Genomic DNA, 7,606 nt, shown 5'->3' on the forward strand with positions numbered 1-7,606 from the left:
GTGCACGGCATCTTTCCTGCTGCCACGGATCTCTTACATTACACTCCGATTGAGTCTGACCCAGAGGCAGGGACAGATAATAGCCGGGTTAAGGTCTTGTTAGTTCTACTGCTGTGGTTAGGTTTAGATGCATATGATTCGTAAAGCCACGACTGAGATCTAGATGAAGCATGAGTGTTGTTCAGCGCGTCAAACAACCACCTGATTCCTCCCAATGCTTTCCGCTCCCACAAACATCGCTGCGTTCAAGAGCCGAGCGCGGCCAATATAAAGTCAGCGCACGATCATAATTTATCATCTTTTAGCAGATGTCATGTTACAAAACGCACATATGACTTCCAAAAAAGCGGACGAGAGCGAGAAGTTAATAAACAAAGCTGGTTAGAACTTCCTGTTGATCTTGTTGTCGCTATGGGTTCTTCGCCTGTTTTGTGAAACATTAGTATCATTCAGCGCCACCACTCGGATCGGAGAACACTTTCTTCTATAGGTTTTAACGGCAGTTTGCATCCTTGGTGTTGCATTACCGCCATCTTCTGGAGCTAATTACTTCCCATATACAGTCTCCTGTTTTTCATATTCTTGCTATTAGTCCCGTCTTTGTCAAAAAAATAAATCTAATATTGAATTCCTTGCCCGCTCCTGCTGCATTCCAGTATGTCCTTCAATCCATGTCTTTTACCAATATCATCCTTTGAATTGTATATTTTGTGCAATAGGCCTACACAAGCACATGTTACATTTGATTTTCAGGCACTGATCACAAAGTCCTGTTGGGTGTTTCCCTATCACACGAAGCTACTACTTAATTTACTGTGTCCTATTCTTAATCTGGTTAACCCACTTTTTATACTACCAAAAAGTAGTATACTTCAAGTTTATTTTAAGTAAAGTTCAAGAATACTTTATATAGTAAGTATACAAATATCAGTGTACTAGTAGTATACTTGTAAGTGTACTATTTCAATACTCCTTGGGACTAAATTGGCCCATTTTCTAATATATAAAAGTATACTTTTAAGTATAACAGTAGTACATTTTGAGTACACAACTAGTTTACATCAAAATGTTTAGTTTGTACTGCAACTATACTAAAAGTGAACTTATAGGTATACTGATAGTTTACTAATTAAATACTTGTAGTAGTAGCATTTTTAGTACACTTTGAAGTATAGTCTTAGTAAACTAGTAGTTTTATACTGCAAGTATACTCGTAAGTTTTCTTTAAGTGAACTTTACATCATACTTTAAGTACACTACTATGTCCCTATTTAGGTATTAATTTGTATATATTTTGTTACATGAATATCTGAACATACAAAACATCAAAAGAACAGGGTATCTGCTTGTAAACAAAAACATTTTATTCTAGCTTCATGCATTCTTTTTTTAAACACTTGAATGTGAATAAGTTTCATAAATAAAAAATAAAGAAATAAACAACATTTTGAACAAAAAGCTGAAAAAAGACTATGAATTGGATTCAGAACGATAATCAAAACGTAGATAGAGTCGATCAACACCCCAAATCTTGACAGTCAGTATTACCTCTTCATTGGTCGACATTTTATTTCATAATGTTACATAGTTTTGATACCGTTTTATGTCTGATGATCGTATTAGATTACGTGTGGAAGCATCTGTTGTTTCGGTTTCTTCTTCACTTGTGTTTTTTGGAAATTATGTACAGAAAATGTGTACTAGCACCCTCTACAGTATAACAATGAAAACATAGATTCTAGGAACACAAGTATAGCTCAAATATATTTAGACTTTTTCTAAGTATAAGTCAAGTATACTTAAATGTCATTTTAAGCATATTTCTGAGAAGTACATAAAAAGTAGACTAAAAGTATACTTTCCTATTTTTAGTTTAAAAGAAGTATACTAATAGCACACTTGAATAAACTTCTTTTTCGTAAGGGAATATAGTCTCTTCTCTCCTGTTTTCCCCTCTGCATTCCATTATACCAACTCTTTTCTTTAATGCATATAGATCTTTAACGCATATAGTCTTCATTTTAGTTCATGATAGGCGTGCAGAAACAATATTCGCCGCCGCATACAATTAACAAACAAAATTTATAAAAGGAGGAGATGGTCAGTGTTTTTTTTTTTAAATATATTGTTTCGACATGTGTAACTCGTTTCTTTGCAGCAAGAGGCTCATGCTTATATTCTCATATCCCATAGACTTTATACTAAACTTATCCATAAACTTATCCATAGCCTAATCCAATATTAACAGTGTTTTTTTTGTGTTTGTTTTTTTAATACAAGAAACAATATGATAGGCGTGCAGAAACAATATTCGCCGCCGCATACAATTAACAAACAAAATTTATAAAAGGAGGAGATGGTCAGTGTTTTTTTTTTAAATATATTGTTTCGACATGTGTAACTCGTTTCTTTGCAGCAAGAGGCTCATGCTTATATTCTCATATCCCATAGACTTTATACTAAACTTATCCATAAACTTATCCATAGCCTAATCCAATATTAACAGTGTTTTTTTTGTGTTTGTTTTTTTAATACAAGAAACAATATCAAAAGGAAGAAAAGGAAAATAAAAAAAGAAAAAGATAGAAAGACAAATTAGAACAAATAAAAATTACCAGGGGGAGGTAAGTATTAAAGTTCAAAACAAAGATACAAGATCTACATACATACATATATAAATACATACAAATAAATATATTATAACGTTCACATGCTTTCAAAATTCTTACCGCTTTCTTATTCAATGAGTCTCTGATTCTGTCAATATAACAGTTCTTCTGTGGCTTTATAGGTAATATTTTCACGTACACAATTTAGCAAAATCAGACAATGTTGTGTCTAATATATACCACAATATTAACTTCTTATTATTGAATTGTTGTAAATAAATATCACATTTGCAACTGGTCAGTGTTCAGAAAACGCTGGGAAATCACTTCATGTAGCCCCAAGAGTGATTACTGATAAACTGTCTGAAAAAAAGAAAGTCACGTTTTAAAGAAGAAAAAATCACCCACTGACTTTCAAAGCTGCTACAGAGTAACGACTTTCTACTTCGAGGACCTTCATAGAAATGTAGAGGAGTGAAAAGTACAATATTTGTCTTTCAAATGTAGTGAAGTTAAAGCCATAAGTTCCCAGAAAAAATAATACTCAAGTAAAGTACAGATACTCGAAAAGTGTACTTAAGTACAATACTCAAGTAAATGTACTTAGTTACTGTCCGCCTCTGATTAATTGTCATGTGTAGCTTGAAGCTAAGTGTAACTATAATTTCTCTGTTACCCATATATGATTATATGTTATGAAGTATTTTATCAAAAGAAATCACATAAGTTAATACAATTTTTAATTATAGTAATATAATTTATATCGGGATCAGAAGGATGTGGGTGGGCAAGCCATGTTGCCAGAGTAAAGTAATGCCACAACTTACACATCTGTGTTCAGATCTTCTTTTCTCATGACAAAATCAGTGTAATTACAATATGTCCATCCCCTACATGTAAGCTTTTCCATATTCCAAGCTTTCCTGATGTACTGGTGACTTCATGTGCCTGTGCGAGTCGTGAAAATTATGAAAATAAATCTAGGAATTATTGGATTGTTGGATTTCAAATCAGTAGGGGTTGAGGCATCAAAAGTAACTAAGTAACGAGATGTTTTATGGGTGGTAACTGTAATATTATTACTGAAATCTATTAGTAATTAGTTACACTACTAGTTGCTGCAAAAAGTAATATTATTACAGTAACTAGTTACACTCTTAAAAATAAAGGTGCTTCACGATGCCATAAAAGAACCTTTTTGTCTAAATGGTTCCATAAAGAACCTTTAACATCTGAAGAACCTTTCTGTTTCACAAAAGGTTCTTTGTGGCGAAAGAAGGTTATTCAGATTACAAAAAGGTAAGAAAGAGATGGTTCTTTAAAGAACCTTTGACTGAATGGTTCTTTGTGGAGCCAAAAATGGTTCTTCTATGGCATCGCTTGAAGAACCTTTTGAAGCACCTTTATTTTTAAGAGTGTACTAGTAACTATTGCCCTACATTCAAAATGCTAAACATATGAAACATGAATTTGAAAAGCTTGCGATACCATATATAGAATTAAAATAAAGAATGATACCATTTCTGTCATTCAACATGATCGTAAATAATTTTAGTAACCAGAAATGAAATTATATACTTTCTTTTCTCAGATTTTAATCATCTTTAATCATCTTTGAATCATTTTAATCAATGATAATCATCACTTAGCATTAATAGAAAGGAGACTAGTACATAATAAATTAAGATTAATAAAGATTAATATATTGAGCAAAACATACTTTAGAACTTTGGCCCTAAGAAGAAGTGAAGTGCTGTGCAAAACAAAAAGTGAAACTGCTCAGGCTGAAGATGCTTCACTAGATGGCGGTGTGTGGCAACACTTTCCATGCAGGACCATCCCAGTAATTCATTCGCCTGTTCCATATAAAGTGTTCCTGAACAAAAACCAGAGACTGTTTTCTTTTTTAACAGGAAGAATGCGCCACATGTTTTTGTTTGTTTTCCTGAACAACAGAACAGTCGTCAAATTACTGTTTCTAATTAAGATTCCTGGGGCGTGTGAGAAAAAAAGTTTTATTTATTTATTTATCCGTGGTAAACTAACTAATTGTGACAAATGCCATATCAGCATGAAAGTAGTGTTTGTATCCAGTAAAGAAGAGTAACACAGTACAGAACCCTAGATAATGTCTTTTTCTCAGTGGACTAGCCACTATTTTACTTTACCAGTATGTGCAAGTATAAAAGAGGTGTTAATACACACAGTAGGCTACCGTTGTCCTGAAAAACATTGTTTTAGTTTATGCAATTGATACATTTAAGTCAGAGAGCTCTTTTCTCTGCTATTTTTTTTATATATATTTAATAATCGAATGGTTAAAATCAAAATTGTGAATAAACTTGAGTGTGCAATGAAGAATAGCTGAAATTTACAAATTACATTTATTATTAGGTAGGCCTGATTTTAGCTCAAACAGTCTCCCCTTGTCAGATCCAGCAGTCCCGCAGAAGGCATAAGAGTGCAGCTTCACTAGCCTGTTTCAATTATCCACCAAATGTGGAAGAAGAGTTTAATTGTCTTTTACATGGAAAGTCAGCTATAGCTTGAACTTTCCATGATGAAGCAGAGCCAGGAACTTGACCTGTAAAACTCAATACTCATTTTCCCCCCCTCTCTTTATTTATTTATCTATTTATTTAATCTAGGAAGGAACAAACTGCAACAGCACATCAATAAAGTCAATGCATTATTTGTGGACCGAGGGAGATGTAGGCTAAAGTAGTCCTGAATACACGGAGGCAGAACTTTTCCTTTATGTCGCTGCACTGTCATCATACTGCCCCCCAGTTACAGAAATGTGATGGGACAGATTGTTCATGAATATTGTATTGATCCTTTTGGCTTTTATAAATTAGAAATCGCTCTTGCCACACTCGTGTGAGCGCCTTGTTGGATGACTTGGAGGGATAGCGCTGCAAAATGGCATGCGGGACTCTGCCATGTCGGGGCAGGGAAGACAAACAGGCGGTGTGTTTGAGAAAATTGGATACACATTTAAAGTTTAAACGCTGAGTGACGTCCATAGTTAACATCTCATGTGACTCCCAGCATGAGAGTTCTGCTTCTGTGTTGGTTTGGATTTAATTGTACGTGTTGGGCTAAGTGAAGAGAGTTACTCGAGTGTGGTTCATGGCTTTATGTCTTTGTACATGTGTGAATTTTGATCTTCATCATGAATTGGTGTCATTCTAGATGGATACCCTTAGGACAGAAAAAAATAGAAAATATATGTTTGATTGTTTATTAATCTCAAACATCTGGCCAACGATTTACGACAGAAATTGTGCACAAATTATTCTATCCAATCCTCTTTAGCAGTCAATTAAATCAAATACTCTCAGAAAATAACCATATATGGTAATATACAAACAAACATTAATACATATACCACTCTTACCACTTTGCTGCATACATTTCTGGCTGGTTTTGAAATCTCTTGCATGACAAATAAGGTTAGCTCATGCTCGTAAATAGAGGTGACTTCACTGCACGCTCTCACAGTTAAGACCAATTTATCCATAGATTTGATCCAAATGCCGCTGGTTTCTTGCCTTTTTTAAGTACAATATCAGTGGTGGTATGTAATATCTGAAATGTGTTATTAATATAATCCATGGCAGAGCACAGTCTTATGAAAAGGATACAGCCAGAGCTTATCTATGTTTGCTGGTATGGGGGGAGTTTGGCCTTGGAGAGCTACAATATCATGTTTTTCCTCAGAATATATATGTTTTGTTGAGAGACCTTAACTGAAGGCAGGATAAAGTATTATATTATATTATATTGAGGAAAGTAATGGAATCCTCCTAAATGAGTTAAATACAGCAGCAAAGTGATGTTTGATTTTTTTGTAAATGATCAAGTGATGTATATTGCATCAGCTTTTATTTATTTTGCTTCTTCCTTGGCAATCTCAGAGGTTCCCACCAAATTCCTCGGCCCTAAAACCATTCCTTCTTCTCCCTGAAGGCAGTTTCATGAGCACAAGAAAGAATATCTCAAACCTCGAAGTCTCATATTTTCACATTAATGTGATTTTAATAATTTGACAAGACTCTCAAAACAGACGTGTCTCTGTCCTCTAAATTCAATATCTAATTTCATGTGTGATAAAGAACATCTTAAAACAAACAGAAATATATATTTATAGTAAATTATTAAGTCCATGCTTGTTTTGGCTGGTGGAGTAGGTTTATATTCAGCTTAGATAATTGTGTTGCAGTGATTTTATAACGATCAAGAAAAGATTAGCATTAATAATAGAAATTTGTAACTGTTAGCACATATAACTACAAATAACAAATAATGTTCTTTTCAGACGAATCATGTCTGATACCAGACCAACAATTTGTCTATTGTGCTTATAAATATGCATAATCTCCATTATATACACTTCTTTATTTACTTAGAAAAATCCACACAAGCAAATAAAAAACGCACTTATTTGTACAAACCAATATCAGACTGATAGAGTACTTTTGTCCAAATAAACACTTGCTAAACTGACATTGTAGACAGATGATGGTATAAGCTCCACAGTTGACATCTAATCTTCTAGTATGCCCTGTTCACATCCTCTGGGTTGACACAGATGACCCAGAGGGGCCGTGTTGCCTGGTGGGTCAAAGTACATCACAAATCACTCCCAAACTAGAGCTTCTTCCCAGGCCAAAAACAGACAGCTGTCACAAGGCACCTCACTTCTTTTAACACTGAAACCTCATTACACTTACAGATAAGATAACATTGGCTTAAGTGGTGGAATCAATAGTCTGGTCCAATACTCTTAAAAATAACTAGCAGCTTATTTAGAAATTTTAACTGATGCTATAACAATCTATGAGAAGAAATGTGTTGTTTTAACCAGTCATTCATGATATGTAAAATAATCCATAGTTTATTCACTGCATAGCATATAGAGTAAACAGAGCTGTTTGTTTGTTATAGTGTAATAAGTTTAAATTCTTAAATATATATATATATATATATATATA

This window comes from Sinocyclocheilus grahami, unplaced genomic scaffold (genome assembly GCF_001515645.1).
Source record: "Sinocyclocheilus grahami isolate Dianchi unplaced genomic scaffold, SAMN03320097.WGS_v1.1 scaffold255.1, whole genome shotgun sequence".
NCBI classification, from domain to species: Eukaryota; Metazoa; Chordata; class Actinopteri; order Cypriniformes; family Cyprinidae; genus Sinocyclocheilus; species Sinocyclocheilus grahami.